This window comes from Arvicola amphibius, chromosome 2, assembly GCF_903992535.2.
Source record: "Arvicola amphibius chromosome 2, mArvAmp1.2, whole genome shotgun sequence".
Taxonomy (NCBI): domain Eukaryota; kingdom Metazoa; phylum Chordata; class Mammalia; order Rodentia; family Cricetidae; genus Arvicola; species Arvicola amphibius.
This window is the reverse complement of record NC_052048.2, coordinates 90,623,860-90,641,489: the sequence shown is the minus strand read 5'-3', so window position 1 is coordinate 90,641,489 and position 17,630 is coordinate 90,623,860.

The window sequence follows — 17,630 nt, the reverse complement described above, 5'->3', positions numbered from 1 at the left end:
AAGGGCGACTATTGGTCCCCGGCGTGTTAAGTTGCAGCGCCCTCTGGATGAGGGCGCCCGCGCCCTTCAGGTGAGCAAGATTCTGGGGGCCACCACGGAGCCCCACAGCGATGAGGCTATATATAAACCGAAGGACAGATGTGTTGTTCCCACCTCCCCACCGGCTGAGGATGGGCCCCTGGTATCTTGGAGCCTTTACCCGCAAAGTGCTGAAAACTCTGGGTCTTTTAAAGCTCTGAGTACTGTCTGGAAGAGCTGGATTTTTTGTTTTGTTTTGTTTACGTTTTTGTTGTCTTTCTATAAGAGACAAAGCGCTCTCTCTTCGTAGCCGAAAACCAAAGGAAAAAAATAAATGGTCTCTTTGTTTCCAGGTGACCTCAGGCATCTGAGGAGCTCCAGTTGAGTTCCTGCTCCTTAACCATTCTCTATAGGGCCTGGACCCCACGGTTTCCAACACCCTTCAAGCACGTCAGTCAAAAAATAAAAATTAAAAAAAAAATAGAACAGAGAGAGCCTGCGGGCGTGGCAAACTGAAGTGAGAGCAAAGGGGAAGAACGGGCCCTGTCTTGCCTTCAATCTGTACATAGTGCCAAAGGACCTTCGTACCTGAAAGGCAGAGGCCAAAGACGGCATCTTCATCCTTGTTCCTTGGACAGGGCTGAAGGCACCTTAAGCTCTTAGAAGTCTCCAGTGTGTAGAGACTACACTATGGAGCCTGCCTTCTGGAAGTTCAGTAACCACCTTTACCCCAACACACACACACACACACACACAGAGAGAGAGAGAGAGAGAGAGAGAGAGAGAGAGAGAGAGAGAGAGAGAGAGAGAGAGGCAGTGGCCCATAGCCCAGCACTCAACAGTGTATGACATCGGAAAACTCTTCCTTAGCAAGCGGGTCTCAGATTGCCCAGGTCTATCTATGGGCTGTAGATCCCTCCGAATTCTTGCTTGGATCCTCGGGGTCTTGGTAAGAAGCACCCTAATAGCAAGGCTCAGGGAAGCCTAAAACCCAAAAAGCAGGTCCCTCCTGGAGGGTGGCTCCAGGGTCTGAAGTCAACTCTTCAATCCTCCCAACCCAATATGGAGAAAAAAATAGGACAACCTGAACCTTCTGGTCCTCTCAAAATAAGGGGGAAAATGGGAACAGGAAGGGATTGGCAGGGGTGTCTTATGTTCTAAACATGACCAGTTTGATATTTCTTTCAAACTGAATAAATTTACCTCCGATCTATGAGTCTGTTTAGGGGCAGACAAGGAAAAGACTCCGATTAAGAGGCTGTAAAAAAGGCATATACACAGAAAAAGGAGGTGATCGCCCAGACACCTCCCCACCCTCCATACACAAGAGCACCTCTGCCTCTACCACCTCTTACATCTAAGGGATCATTCCTGCTGGTACCTCTAACAGCCAATACACACTGCAGTGGTTGATCACCTCTGCCTGTACAGAGAGGGAGCTGGTGACTGAGAACCCCTAAGAGTAGGTCACTCGTTGGGCAGTGGCAGTGCACACCTTTAATCCCAGTATTCAGGAGGCAGCGGCAGGCAGATCTCTGAATTTGAGGCCAGCCTGATCTACAGAACAAGACTACACAGAGAAAGCCTGTTTCGAAAAAAAAAATAAATAAGTAAAACAAAAAGAGTTGGATACTAGGAAATTAATGCCTGGCTTAGAAGAAAACCTCTAGCCTTCCTGAGGCTAGAAGGCCTCAGACTAGGCCATCTTGCTTTGTGTTCTAACCATGGGTTATTAAATATTTTCCTTTTCATCTCTGGTGAATCCCTAAGTCTGCTACTTTCTTTCTTTCCTTCCTTCCTTCCTTCTTTCTTTCTTTCTTTCTTTCCTTCCTTCCTTCCTTCCTTCCTTCTTTCTTTCTTTCTTTCTTTCTTTCTTCCCAAAGTTTCTCCAAGGACAAGCCAATTGTCTATGGGTCACTTTCTTATTCTTCCTACAAACACATATGGCTTCCCACTGGGAGACATGCCCACTCTTGGTTGAGGTAGCAACTGGTGGTGAGTGGGTGGGAAGTTTAGCACCTGACTATAGTGCTGCATGCGAGGGGCACCTGCATGGGAACCGAACGTCTCTCCAGAGGGAGGTTGACAGCATCTGTCAAGCTGAAAATGCACCAGCCCTCACCAAGGAAGACTTACTTCTCTGGGCCCTTCCTCTTCCCACTGTCTCAGAAGGCATCCCTAATGTCCATCACTGAAGAGAAAGTGAAAGTGTGGTCCCACATTTGAATTCTGTGTATTATTTTCTAAAATGAAGATGGTTAACTCCTGGCTTGGAAAGCTTTCCAAAACTTATTTTGAGGCGAAATGTGTGTTTTAGGTAAAAATGTCTAATATATAGAACATCGCTACACATAGTGATATGTGTACATACATCTATTAGTGTCCATAATGTTTTTATGAAAATGTATATAACCAGGCGGTTGTGGTGCACGCCTTTAATCCCAGCACTTGGGAGGCAGAGGCAGGTGGATCTCTGTGAGTTCGAGCCCAGCCTGATCTACAAGAGCTAGTTCCAGGACAGGTTCCAAAGCTACAGAAAACCCTGTCTCGAAAACCCCCAAAAAACAAACAGAAAAAAACATGTATACAATGTATATAGCCTGGTATAATGGTACATGCCTCTAATCCCAGCACTCGGGAGGCAAAGGCAGGTGGATCTCTATGACTTTGAGGCCAGCCTGGTCTACACAGTGAATTCCTAGACAGTCAAAGCTGTGTAGTAAGACCTTGTCTTGAAAAACCAAAACACAAAACAAATAAACAAAAAATTAGATAATAAGAAAGGTCTGGGGGTAAGAACCACAGAAGAGAGCCTCTGTGTTTAGTCGGTTGTTTTGGTTTTTGTTTGTTTGGTTGGTTGGTTGGTTTGGTTTGGTTTGGTTTTCTTTTGTGGGTAGAGTTTCTCTGTGCAATTCTGGCTGTCCTGAAACTTGCTCTGTAGACCAGGCTGGCCTCGAACTTGCCTGTCTCCCAAGTGATGGGATTAAAGGCGTGTACCACCACTGCCCTGCCATACATGACAATCTTATTGTCCACTCTCCCTGTAACTTTAAGCAAGTTCCTTAAGTATTCTGACATAACACATGTAAAACACTAAGCATTGTATCTACACAAAGCAGGGCCCTAGAAATGACGAAGAAGTGTAGGCTGGGCTGGACTCTAAAAAGACTCCTGGGCTCACCAGGAGGTGCATAAATCCCAGGGCTTGGTCGGTACAGCACAGGACAGCACGTACAGGAGTGCCAAGCTCTTCTGTATTCTTAAAGCATTTAAAACAAAAATATGTTTATATTACTGGTTTCATTTTTGTTGCTTCCAGGTAGGGTTTTCCTTTGTTGGCCAGACTGTCTCAAACTCACAGCAGTCCCCCTGACCAGCCTCCCAGGGCTGGGATTAAAGATGTGCTTGATTTTTTTTTTCTTTTTTGAGACCCATGTATCCCAGGCTAGCCTATACCTACTTTGTAGCTGAAGACCTTGAGCCTCTGTCTGTCTTCCTCTGCTTCCCAGTCCTGGATGTTACACAGATGTACACGCAGCGTTAAAGACCACACTTGGGGCTTCACGCTAGGCAAGCCTTTGAGTTACTTTTAACCTCAACAATAAACCTCCCTCAAGCCTGAATAACAGGACCATTTTGTCAGGACTCACCTTACTCACTAGGCCATCTTGCTCACCACCACACCCCCCCAAAATTTTTGGTTTGAAATTTCATGTGTCAACTCCACCGGGTTAAATGGGCCCAGGTTAGGCACGTGTATTGTGAGTGTGCTTCCTGAAGAGATGATGTTTGAATTAGCAGACAGAGTAAAGAATATTTACTTCCATCAGTACAGGTGAACATCACTCAATCTGGTGAGAGACTGAGTATTGGGGGATAACAAGAGGCAATCTGTGTGTGTCTTGTCTCTCTGTCTCTGTCTGCCTCTGTCTGTCTCTCAGTTTCTCTCTCTGTATCTCTGAATGTCTCTGTTTCACTCTCTATCTATGTCTCCCTATCTGTCTCTTTTTCAGTCTCTCAGTCTCTCTCTGTCTCTATCTCTGTCTCTCTGTCTGTCTCTCTACTTCTCTGTATCTCTCTGCCTCTATCTTGGTCTCTCTTTCTCTCTGTGTGTGTCCATCTCCCTCCCTCCCTCCCTCCCTCCCTCCCTCCCTCCTTCCCCCTCCCTCTCTCTCTCTCCTTGAACTAGACTTGCATTCTGCCCCAATGCCTGGCCCTTAAATTCAGACAATGATAACAACACCTTAACCTTGGATCTGTAGCCCACAGGCCAGAGACTGTGTGGTTTGTGCCTAGATAATCTCAAGGGCCAATTCCCATAGTAAACTTATTGCTGATATTTATATCCTGTTAGTTCTGCTTCTCTGGAGGCCCCTGAGTAATACACAGACACATAAATTGCTTTCCCAATTTATGTTCCGTTTTAAGAGTTAACTCATGTTGACACTTGTAGCCCTGATTCATGTATTTTAATTGCTATATTATAATCCTCCTCATTGTTGCATTATAAAAATGCCACAATGTATCTGTGGACACTTTGTTGTTTCTGGTTGTTGCTGTGCTGTTGGTTTTAAGAAGTTATATGCAAGGCTACTGGCAGCCCTTTGCTTTTGTTATTTGTTTTGTTTTTTTCTTGGTACTGAGGACAGAACAGGCTAGGCAAGGATTCTACCACTGTGTCCTTCTGTGAATCCTTATGTCTGTCCCCTTAAGTGTGTACGTGAAACTTACTCTAGAAATGCAATTCCTGGATTACAAAACAAATATCTTCAAATTTCTTATAAATTATTTTAAGCAGTTCCTCTAAACAATTTGGTCTCCAAGAGACCCATAACCATGTTTATTCCCAATGGCAGTTAGGAAAATCAGCATTCTTTCTTTTTAAAAAAAATATTGATTTATTTTATGTGTGTCTGGAGAATAGGAGACACATGTGTTACTGTGCATATGTGGAGATGGAGGACAGCTCTTCACAAGTTGTTTCTTTCCTTCAACCATGTGGGGCCTCGGGATCAAACCCAAGTCCTCAGGCTTGGTGGCAAGCGACTGAGCTGTCCCACTGAGCTCTAGTCCACCTAGCCATTCTTTGACGGTCCTTTCTAGGCCTTGGTATTGGATGGACCTTTTCTGTTTTGTCCGTTGGGTTCAGGTCACCTTACAGTACCTCAGTGTTGTTCGATTTCCCAACGTCCTTCTCATCATAAAGCATCTTGCTGACATCTTTCATTGCTGCCAGGTTGGGAAGACCTTATTACCTGCTTCCCAGTCTGCTCTCCACCCCTTTCTCAACACAAGTTCCCCCAAATTGGGCCAGTGAGGTGGCTTAGCCAGTAAAGTGCTCAGTGAGCAAGCCTGATAACCACAGCTCAATCTCTGGAACCCACCTGAAGGAAGAAGGGGAGTATTGACCCAACAGACTTGTCCTTTGACCACATATCCTGCACATACAATAACAATAAATACTTCTGTTAATCCCCTAGATTTCAGCCATGCTCATAGCCATTGCAATGAAAGAGCACCTCTACCATCATACTTTACAGCTGTGTGCAGCCATGGGATTTGGAGTTTGCCAGTGGTAAATGATCAGAGACTATATATGTATCTGTGTGTGTGTGTGTGTGTGAGAGAGAGATATTCACATATATACCATATATTGGTATATATTCACATATATATCAATATAAGTATATATTCACATATATTGGTATTTATTCATATGTATTTATATATTCATACACACACACACACCTTCAGGAACGCTCCGAAAGAAGGTGACACACCATCTTCCTCCCTTTTACCTTTCCTCCTGGCTAGAATACAGACATGACTGCAGCTGGACTAACCCTCTTGGGCCATGAACTCAAAGCAGAGATCATGCATGGCCCAAGAACAAGAGGGAAGCGGCACGGGCTCCTGGCCCCCACGGAGGAGAGAGCAAACCCTGGGCTGCCCAGCCAGGCAGGCATACTTCTTTTTCAGTTTGAAATGCTAGATCAGGATTTTCTATTTCCTGCCAGCATATCTAACCCTAATACACAGATTAAATTGGCCTTCTATGAATGACTAAGTAGATAATCCCAAAAGTGTGGGGAGAACATCTGGGAGAGGGAGAGAGATGCCCCGGGAGGAGACAGGGAGAAGTGACTTTGAAGGTGTGGCTGAAAGTTTGCTTCTTGGAGGTCAACCAGCCACTTTCCCAGGGTGGATTACGTGCTCAGCTTCGCATCTGATTTAAGTCACCTAACAACTCCTGCACCCAAAGAGGAGTAGACACGAGGGAGCTTTGCTTAGGACACTGGTTCTCAACCTGTGGTGGTTCTCAACCTGTGGGATGTGAACCCCATAAGGTCGCATATCAGATATCCTGTATATCAAATATTTACATTACAATTCATAACAGTAGCAGAATTACAGTTATGAAGTAGCAACGAAAATAATTTTATGGTTGGGCGTCACCACAACATGAGGAGCTGTATGAAAGGGTTGTTGCAGCCTTAAGGAGTTTGAGAATCACTGGCTTAGAAAAAGCCTGTCTGAAGGCTGTGCTCCCCTTCCTCCTCTAAGGCTCTGTGACATTGCTCCAAGAAACGCAAGAACTTGGTCTGACTCCCATGGTGGGACACAGCAGGGAGAGCTGCTTTTCACCACTCCTCTTCATGTTGCTGGGCCCATTAGCTCACAAGAAGCCTCCTAATGGGGGAATGGTGTATTTTGGGTCACAGTTAGAAAGGATGGGAGCTGGCAAGATGGTTTGGTGGTTAAGGCTCTGGCTGCTCTTCCAGAGGACCTGTGTTCCAATTCCAGCACCCATGTGACAGTTCACACAGAGACTATGTGGCGGGGAAGATGCAGAGGCAGGAGCATCCTAGGTGGCTGACACACTGAGTCAGCAGACAGGAGGCAGAGAGCAGATAGGTATAAAGCTGGGCTACAAAACCCTGGGCCGGTTGGTTGTGGATAAAGGCACTGGCCATGCCGTGCCTAACAATCCAAGTTCAATCCCCAGGACCCACATGTGAAAGGGAACTGACTCCCTGTCCTCTCACTTCCACGAGCACCAACAAATGCGATTAATAAGCACACCCTTAAGGCTTGCTGCCAGTGGCCTGCTTCCTCTAGCTGATTCCGCCTCTTACTGGTTACGCAAACTTCCAGAACAGCACCACTGACTGGAGATCACGTGTTCAAACATGCAAGGCTGTGGGGAATGGTGCCCTTTCAGACCACACCAGTCCAAGCCCCAGCTGTTATAGTGCTGGGCCCACGGTGAGACACAAATACTTAACGACTTTGGAAAAGCATTTGTTTCTACCGAGGAGCCCGCTCTGCTTGCATAGATACTGAAAGCTGTGTCTAGTGCGTCTGTTTTTGCTTTTGTGCCCAGGCAGCTCAGAAGCAACAAGCGATTCAGTGGGTAGCAGGTGACCTGTATTTAGATCTTGTGTGTCACCATACTCAGTCATGCATCGTCCCCAATCTCATGTCTATTTCCATCACGGAGTCCCCCTCACCTCCTATGTCATTGCTAATATTTGGTAGACCATAAACAAGGTGGAACGGGAGAAAGAAATGAATACAGTTCTCATAAATATCATTAGGACTATGCCGGCCTATCCATGTCCCCAGTGTGGTCCCCTGAGACCACCGCGCTCCACCACAAGCTGTTCCCAAGAATCCAGAGGCTCCAGAGCCTCCTCATAGGGAAGGTGGCTTGTAGTTCATTCATTTGGTAAGCTTGCCCACAGCAGCTGCGCCAGCCAACCCAGGAAGCATGGTTTAGAGCCACTTCCACAAAAATGGCTTCATGGTCCTCTGGGCTAAGGATTCAGAGGTGTGTGCCTCCCGCTTGACAGTTGCCCCTAGAGTTGAACTACCCAGTCTTACTTCGGACGCAGAGAGTCTATGGATGTAGGGACCGACCGGGACTGTATCCCGGAGATCCACAAGTGAAAACATACGGTTTTCATTTTCTAAGAGTTCACACGGTCCTGGAGGAGAAGGAGATATAAACAATCTTTATAAAACAAAGAAGTGTGTGTAATACTGGCCTGTTTACCAGAAGCTGGAAGGAACAATGGCTTCCAAATGCGGGAACAACTCTCCAAAAGGTCCCACAAATGAGCGAGAGTGGAGGCGAGGGAGCCTTAAAACCGTCTGAGCCTGACCATGGATGGAGAAAGTTTGGGACTGTATATGAGTTTCCTGTAAATGCTGTGACAAATTTCTGCAACTTTGGGGGACTTAAAAATAACAGTCTCTTCCAACTCTGGGAGCCAACGGCACAGGGCTGCTATCGGGAGTCAGCAGGCCTGCACTGCCCCCTGAGGCGGGAGTGAGAATTGGTCCCTCCAGCTGGCCCTGAAGAGGGCGTTTCTCACCACCCGCGGTTCTCCGTCCTTCACAGCTGTAGTCTTCAGTTCCCTCTGTTCCAGCTTCTCCTCTGCGTGGAAAAGTCTTCATTTGGGCTCCCTTTTATAATAATATAAATAATATGAAGGACTGGAGAGATGGTTCAGCAGTTAGGGACCGCTCTTCCAGAAGACCTGAGTTCCATTCCCAGCGTCCATGTGTATGTGGAGGAAGGGGCATAATCACCTGTTAACTCCAGTTCCAGACATCTGACACCATTCTGACCTCCAAGCACACCTGAATCTACATGCATACACCTTCACTCAGACACACAATGAGAAATAAAATAATCAATCCCTTTAACAACAATAAAGGTTATCAAGTTGGACAGGATGGCTCATGCCTGTAATCCCAGCACTTGGAAGGCTGAATCAGGAGGATTGCTGTGAGTTCAAGGCTGTAGTTGTGCTTTCTTGTTGGGACTTCCAGACTCCAGATATCAGCACAGAGACTTACTATTAATTATGAAAGCTCTGCCTATAGCTTAGGCTTGTTCCTGTATAAGAGCTAAACTCTTTTTTTTTTCATTTTGTTCCCCTTTTTCATGATATTTATTGAGCTCTACATTTTTCTCTGCTCCCCTCCCTGACTCTTCCCTCCCCCCTTTTATCCTCCCCCAAGGTCCCCAAAGAACTAAGCTCTTATAACGTAAATTAATTTCTACTAATTTACTACTTTTTTAAACTAATTTTACATTTCTACTAATCTATTAATTTTTATTGGGGGAGACATTATGGGGCTAGCAAGAAACCTGGCACTTGAGAAGTTCCCAGGAATCCACAAGGATGGCCCCCAACTAAGACCCTAAGCAATAGTGGAGAGGGAGCCCAAACTGGCCTTGCCCTATAATAAGATTGATGGATATCTTAAATGTCACCATAGAACCTTCATCCAGCAACTGATGGAAACAGAGGTAGAGACCTGCAGTGGAGCATTGGGCTGAGTTCTCAAAGTCTAGTTGAAGAGTGGGAGGAATGAGAATATGAGCAAAGAGGTCAAAACCATGATGGGGTCACCCACTGAAACAGTTTACCTGAGGTAATTAATGGGAGCTTACCAACTCCAGTCGGACAGGGAAGGAACCAGCATAGGACCAAACTAGGCCCTCTGAATTTGGGTGACAGTTGCACGGCTGGGGCAGACTGCAGGGTCACTGGCAGTGGCACCAGGATTTAGCTCTACTGCGTGTACTGACTTTTTGGAACCCATTCCCTGCATTGATACCTTGCTCAGCGTAGGTATAGTAGGGAGGGCCTTAGTCCTTCCTCAAAGCAATGCGCCTTACCCTCTCTCCAGAGTGGATGGTGGGGGGAGGTGGAGAGAATGGGAGGAGGGAAAGGAGTGGGAACTGGGATTGATATGTAAAATGAAAAAAGATAGTTTGTTTCCTTTAAAAAAAAAAGGAAAAGAAACAAATATCCCACAACATAAGACCACCAGCCTGGGCTACAAAAAGGGGGGGGGAGGGCACTGGAGAGATGGCTCAGAGGTTAAGAGCACAGGCTGCTCTTTCAGCGGTCCTGAGTACAATTCCCAGCAACCACATGGTGGCTCACAACCATCTGTAAAAGGATCTGGTGCCCCCTACTGGAGGCAGGCTTAAGTGCAGACAGAGCACTTGTACCTATATAATTTTTAAAAAGAGAAGAGACAAAGATTTTTTTAAAGTAGAAAGGAAATAAAGCAGGAAAGAGGAGAAAGAAAAGAGAGAAGGAAGGGAAAGAATGAATATATATGACCAAATTGAGGTGAGACTCGGTAGAACAGTTGCCTTGCTTGTACAAAGCCCTGGGTTCAATCCCACCCCTTCAAACTAAAGAAATAAAGTCTATATGATTACCCCTAAGCTTCACCCAAATAATCCAGAATAATTATCCCCTATCTCAAAATGTTCCACCTAATCACAACTATAGGCATTCAGCTGCTCCCCTACCCAGCTCCATCGTTTTGTCCCCTAAGGAAACACACACGGGTTCCAGGGGTTTGAATATAGTTTAATTTTTGTGCTTCAAGATGGCTTTGTCCAGGCAGAAGGAACTCCTGACCCTTCAGAGCGACAGAGACAGGATCAGCAACTCTCTGGCCACTTCATGGAGGACAAGGTGCAGAGGAAGAGACTGCATCCTGCAACACGGGGAAGATTGGAGGAACGCAGCCATCCTGAGGGCAACAGGATGGGGATGAGGGGAGATGCGGAGGTAAGAGGAGATGGGTGGGGTGGGCACACGTGCGAGGCTGAAAATCCGGGCTCTGGTACAGTTCCGGGCAGTGTGGGAAGCGGTTCCTGGGTACTGAGGTTAGGTGATGGACCCCACCCGAGCTGGTGACTCAGTTTAGGCTGTCTCAAGAAGCCGCCTTTGTTAGAGGCTTGGACAGGAAGCCCGCGTGAAGGTAGGTGTGCCAGCACCAGAAACACCCTCCCAGGTGTGCCGAGAAGAGTCACCCTGAGCCACTTCCTGGGATGGGACAGCTCACTCCTGGCCCCCAACAGCTATCCCACATGACAATCATCAGTGACCCAGTGTCTGAGCAGCCCAGGCAGCCCCTGACTCTGCTCCAGCTCCTGTGGAAAGAGAACCAAAGTAAATGATCCTAGCAAGGGGACTAGAACGTGGGTCTCTACAGGGATTCACAAAAGCCCTGCAGATAAGCCATGCCCTTCCACACACTCTTAGAGCCACACACCCTTTACCTGGGTGACTTTGGTCAAGCATAATAACATTTTAATTTGCCCCACTGAATTAAGGAATCCAAGTGTCCACTCAAGGACTGGAGAGGAGGGAGGAGGTAAGCCCGGGTGAGCATGTGCCTGGCACACACATGCATGTGGCACTCCCTACCTTGAGGCAGACTAGAGACGTCCCAGTCAGAGGGGTCAGAAAGAGGTGGCCATACATGACAATCTTATTGTCCACTCTCCCTGTAACTTTAAGCAAGTTCCTTAAGTATTCTGACATAACACATGTGAAACACTAAGCATTGTATCTACACAAAGCAGGGTCCTAGAAATGACGAAGAAGTGTAGGCTGGGCTGGACTCTAAAGAGACTCCTGGGCTCACCAGGAGGTGCATATAAATCCCAGGGCTTGGTCGGTACAGCACAGGACAGCACGTACAGGAGTGCCTCACTTTGAGCTCTGAGAGCCCTATGCAAATTTACATAACACAGCCCCAGCTGAGTTCCTTCACCCTAAAGGGACGGCAGATTCCTTTAATGGGACTGTGCGGGGCAGAGGTTGCAAAGTGATTGCTTTGATAGAATGTTCAAAGCTATTTGACCTGGAGAGAGAGAGAAAGAGGGAGGGAGGGAGAGAGGGAGAGAGAGAGAGAGAGAGAAAGAGAGAGAGAGAGAGAGAGAGAGAGAGAGGGAGGAGAGGAGTGAGAAGAGATGAGAGAGGAGGAGAGAGAGAGAGAGAGAGAGAGGAGCGAGTTGACTATAAGAAACCCAATTTCTGCTGGGAGGTGGTGGCACACACCCTTAATCCCAGCACTTGGGAAGCGGAGACAGGCAGATCTCCGTGAGTTCAAGGCCAGCCTGGTTTACTGAGCAGGCTCGAAAGCTACACAGAGCCTGTCTCAAAAAAAAAAAAAAAAAAAACAAAACAAAACCAAAAACCGAAACAAAACAAACAAACAAACAAAACCCCAATGTCTGGCTCTCCAATCGAGCTGGCAGTGCTACACTGAGCCGTGAGTGATGCCAGGGAGCCGCCAGCTCCTGAGTCCTCAGGGATCTGAGTTCTCCAGCCCAAGCCCAGCAGTGAAGGAAGTGTGAGAACTCTGGCAGCAGACCGGATTCAAACCCCGATTCTGCCATGTTGGACAAGCCACAGAACCTCTCTCTCAGCTCCAGCTACTGCCTTCGTATGATAACACTAACTAGGCTCCTCGTGGAGTTGGGGTGAGGGATATGTTAGTCTGTCTGGTGCTACTAAAACAGAATGCCACAGGTCTGTCTTATGCTGCTACCACAGAAAGCCACAGGCTAGGAAACTTATACTAAATAGAACTGTATTTGCATCACTGTTCTGGAGGCTGGGAAGTCCAAACTTAATGGGTCAGTACTTGGTTAGGGTCTTATTGCTCCTCCACCCTCCCTCGATGGAAGGCAAAAGGAGAGAAACTGTGGGGGTGGGGTGGGGGATGGGTAATGAGCAGGAGCAGAGGAGAGGCTAATTTGTTTTTTTTATAAGGGAATCTTCCTGAGATAACGACAATCACCTATTCAGAGTCCCCATGACCTAATTATGCATCCAGTGTCCCGCCTCCACCATCTCCACCTTGTCCACGGGGCTATCAGAACAACAACTTGTAAGCACAGGCAGGATGAAACGAGGTAGTATAGACAAAACAGTGCCTGGCTCTTAGGAAGTGATCGCGACTGTGCAGTGATTTCCTTTATGATCGTTTATAACATTGGCCTGTGATTTTAGAGCCCGCATCTGTGGAGATCTGAAGAGATTGTCCGTGCTTGGCAAAATTTGCTTTTCTTGGGTCTCATTCCTGCCAGTTGGTGACCCCTGGAGACCACACAGGGCCCGGAAGGCTCTCCTGGGACTCGAGGTCTCTGCTTTTCCTGTCTGCAACGGGGGTGTGTAGGGTGTGTGCGGTGTGTGAGCCCGTGCAGAGGCACGCAGCCTCATACACGGCACAGCCTATGGTACACAGGCCTCCATGAGCCTCTTCAGCAGTATTTACCTTCACATCCTCCTTTGGAAGTTCTGCAGGGTGCGTGTTAAGACAAAAAGAAACGCCTCCCACTGTGGGGTGCTGGACAAGAAGATGGTCATTGCTCTCAGGGCCTCACCTCCCAGAGACAGGACTCACTGAACTGACATTCTGACAAGACGCTGAGCCCAATAGGAGTGGGCAGGTCCGTTGTCCCAGGGTACAGAGTGAAAGAAGGGCCTGCCAGGCAGAGTACAAGAGCGAGCTACCGGGAAGGCTGTCAACAGGCCTGTTCCAAAGAACCCCACCCACTGGGCCTCTGGTGGGAAGGTGGGGTGAGCTGGGAGTCACAGAAGGGCTGTGCACACACTGGTTGGCAGTTGTACCCACAGGTGGTAGAAATACTGAGGTTTTTCCTGATTTAGCCCTGACCAGGAGAGTCTGGAAACGGAGACGAGCCTAGTCCCACCCACTGCTCTCTCCATTGGACACTTCAAGCAGTCACTCAAGCTTTCCTTAGAAAACGCTGCTTCTCTTTTCCCCTACCCCCATCCCTCCGGAGACTGAGATAGAAAGGTCCGCAGTTTAAGGCAGCCTGGGCTGCATATTGAGACCCCGTTTCAAAGGGGAAAAAATGAACAAAACCTAGGTTTTGTGATTATTTTCATGAAATTAACATTTGCTGGTTATAGCAAAGTGAAGTCCTACCAAAGCTCTGCCAACGGCTTATTGTGAAGTTTTCCTGGTGACTTCCTTAGTGGGTTAATACTTATACGACAGCAGTGATGTATGACAGGTGTAGATTCACCTCATTAAAAAGGTGTGGCCCTGGAGAGATGCTCAGTAAGAGCATTTGCTGCTCTTGCAAAGGACCAGAATTTGATTCCCAGTATCCACATGGTGTCACCCCCATCCATGACTGCAGTTCCAGGACTTCCAGCGCCCTCTTCTGGCCTCTTTGGGTACTGGAAATGCACACCACGCAGGCAGATGAAATACAGGCATAAACATAAATAAGAATTTTCAAAACTGTGTGTGTGTGTCTAGTTTCTAGGCCAGAGGTTTAGAAATATGGGCTGTCTTCCTCTACTGCTGTCTATTTTTTATTACTTTTTTTGTTTGCATTGGTATTTTGCCTGCATGTATGTCCGTGTGAGGGTGTCAGATCTTGTCATTAGAGACAGTTGTTAGATGCCAAGTGCGTGCTGGGAGTTGAACCTAGGCTGGTCCTCTGGAAGAACATCAGAGCGCTTATCCACTGAGCCATCTCTCCAGCCCCCATCTTTATTTTTCAGACAAGGTCTCTCACTGAACTTAAAGCTCACCGACTAAGAAAGATTGCCTTTTCAACAAACTCCAGGGATCCTGTTTCTGCCTTCCCCAGAACTGGCATTATAGGCAAATGCTGTGTTTTATTTGTGGGCTCCAAATTTAGGCTTTTATGACTGCATGTATGTATGTATGTATGTATTATGTGTATATTATTTATGTACATGTATGTTTATTTATTTAGGGATGAGACTCATCGTGTTGTCTATTCTGTTGGAAGCTTGGCCTCAAGCTCAGGTTTCAATGATGAGCCAATGCCTCAGTCTCCCTAACTGCTGGGATTTCAAGTTCACTAGTGCACCAGACTTATGGGCCATTTTTTAAAACTACTGCCTGGGAGTGCTGATGTATGCCTGTAAATCTTAGTATTTGGGAGATGGAAGAAGGAGGATCAGGAGGTCAAGACCAGCCTGGGATACATGAGAAAAATCTAAACACAAGACATAAAAATAACACAGACATATTCATTCATAAAGAATTTAACAGAGGGGTGGCCATGGAAGTCGGAATCACCTAAGGAGTGTGTAACAACTCACCTGACAAATCAGGGCAGTGGTGGTGCACGCCTTTAATCCCAGCACTCGGGAGGCAGAAGTAGGTGGATCTCTGAGTTTGAGGCCAGCTTGGTGTACAGAGTGAGTTCCAGGACAGCCAGGACTACGCAAAGCAAAACAACAAAATCAAACAATAGAGGCATAGAGGGACAAAATAAAACCCCCTTCTACCTCTTCCTTGTGCACCCCTCTCCCCAGTTTAGCCGGAATTTATCCGATCTTTGCCCACAAATTTGCATACACAAGCGGTGTATGCACACGCGTGATTGTGTACATGTGCTTTTTAACACCTTCTGTGACTTACCTTTAGGACTTAGCAACGTTTTAGAAAGTCCAGACACAGTTTCGCTGCTAGCAGCTTACAAGGTAGCTCTCCCTTGATTTATTTAACCTTCAAGGGTTTTGCGAGGTGGTTTGTTATTGTTGTTGTTGTTTCTGTGTTTGATTTAAATAAATACTTTGCTGTTAGAATTAGCGCTGCTGGAATTTTCAGGTGAACCGTCGCTAAGGCAAAGACCCTCTCTCGGGACCAAGGTGGGTAAACTGAGATTGGGAGAGATTCTGAGCTGTACAGAATCCCTGGATAACGGTTCTGCTTGTGCGAGCCTTGCCACAGTTTTTAAAATTGCCTGGGGCTCTATTCTGAGCCCAGACTTGGAAGTGCGCAGTGACTCAGGTAGGTAGAGATCTGCTGAGAGAAATAATCAGGTCTTGGCTGGTGGGCGAGTACACCAGGCCCAGTGACGGGTGAGTCAGGCACTTGGGACCCTGCACTGCTTGGGTGGGGAGGTCAGGGAAGAGTTTCCTGTGGAAAATGGTTGCTTAGGTGCAACCTGCAAGCGGAGGCGCAGGTAGAGAAAAAAAAAAAAAAAAAGGCCATCACGAGGCGGACTCGGACAGCTGAAGCTCTTGGAAGGCTTTCCCAAATGCTTAGGGCAGGTGAGGGAACGGGACCAGGTGGGGTTGATGGCGCCTTTGGCATCGGCTGGTGAAGGGCTTTAGCCATCAAGCTAGAGGAATATTGCCTCCGGTGGGCTTCAAAGACCCTGGTGATTCCTTTTACCTGAAGACATCCCAGCCAGACATCTTGGGGAGGGGTCATGTGGGGTGAGGCTAAGAAGGAGCCTACCAGGAACCTGACCCTACCTGAGGAGGTGTCCCTCCCTCCTCCTCCCTTCCTTTTCTCTCGTTCTTCTCTTTCTTCCTCCCCTCTCTCACTCTCCTTTCTTCATCCCTTTCCTTTTCTTGGTATTCCCTGCACCGCCCCACCCTCTTTACCTAGGCTTGCCTTGAACTCCTGAACTCAGCTGACCCCCCCCCCCCCACACACACACACACAGCCTCCTGTGTAACCAGGACTGCAAGCTTAAGATACCCTCCAACTAGTTTCTCCTGTTTGACTGTTGATGTGGTACATCCGCTTTAGCCGCGAAGAAATACCGTTGTATTCTTTGTCACAATCCTTGATTTACTCTATGATCATTCTTGGGGCTATACTTGTTAGCTTTTTTTTTTTTTTTTTTTTTTTTTTTGGTCAACTTGACTCAAGCTAGGCTCATCTGAGAAGAGGGACCCTCAATTGAGATAATGATTTCAATCAGATTGCCAGTAGTTAAGTCTGTGGGGCAAGTTTTGTTGATTAATGATTGATGTGGGAAGACCCAGCCCACTGCGGGTAGGGGCAGCCCCTGGGCAGGTGATCCTGGGATGTTCTGGGTGGTGCTCGCCTTTAATCCCAGCTCGTGGGAGGCAGAGTCAGGTGGATCTCTGTGAGCTGGAGGCCAGCCTGGTCTACAAAGTGAGTTCCAAACAAAAAAGCAAGCTAAACAAACCATGAAGAGCAAGCCAGTAAGCCGTGTTCCTCCGCTGTTCCTGCTGCCATCCTGACTTCCATCTCTGATGAACCATGCTCAGGATGTGACAGTCAGGCAAACCCTTTCCTCCCCAGGTTGCTTTTGGTCATGGTTTATCACAGCATAGAGAGCAAACAAGGGTAATTGCTAAACAGTATTCCACTCGTTGGTTGCTTCTGTTAATTCATTTGTTAGGATACGTTGGTTGCTTTGAATTTTGTGGCACTTGTGAATACAGCTTTCCCTTCCCGTCAACACGTCACTGACAAACAGCTCCTGCGGATGCCAGGGTGACTTGAGTTCAGGTGGGAGTTGGCAGCCATGATCAGCCCGTTGCTTTCAAGTAGTAGATATGCATCCTGTCATGGTGACACTGGGTAACAAAACTGATTGTCTTGTGGTCAGGACACAAAAAGAGGGGAAGGAACTAAGACCCCACAATCCCCTTGGAGGGAGGGCACACTTTTGACAAAGTGAACTCCTGTGGCTCCCTCTCTTCCTCTTCCTTTCACTGCCCAGGGGACCCCGCTGGTGACATGTGGGTCTTCGGAGAACAATGAGGATGCAGTCTGTTACACAGCAACTAGAGGCATCGCATGCAGCCTTTTGAAGTGAACTTAACCTTTTATATTTTGGGAGGAGAGATACTGTGGAGGCCCAGAGGCCAAAGGTCAGAGTTTGGGACTTGTTTTTAGTTCATTCGAGATTATTGTGCTTCTAACTCAAACAAAGGTCCCACCTAGTTGTAAATCAGAGTTCTCTCTCAAGGCTAATTGTCAACAGGTGTGGCTAGTTGCCA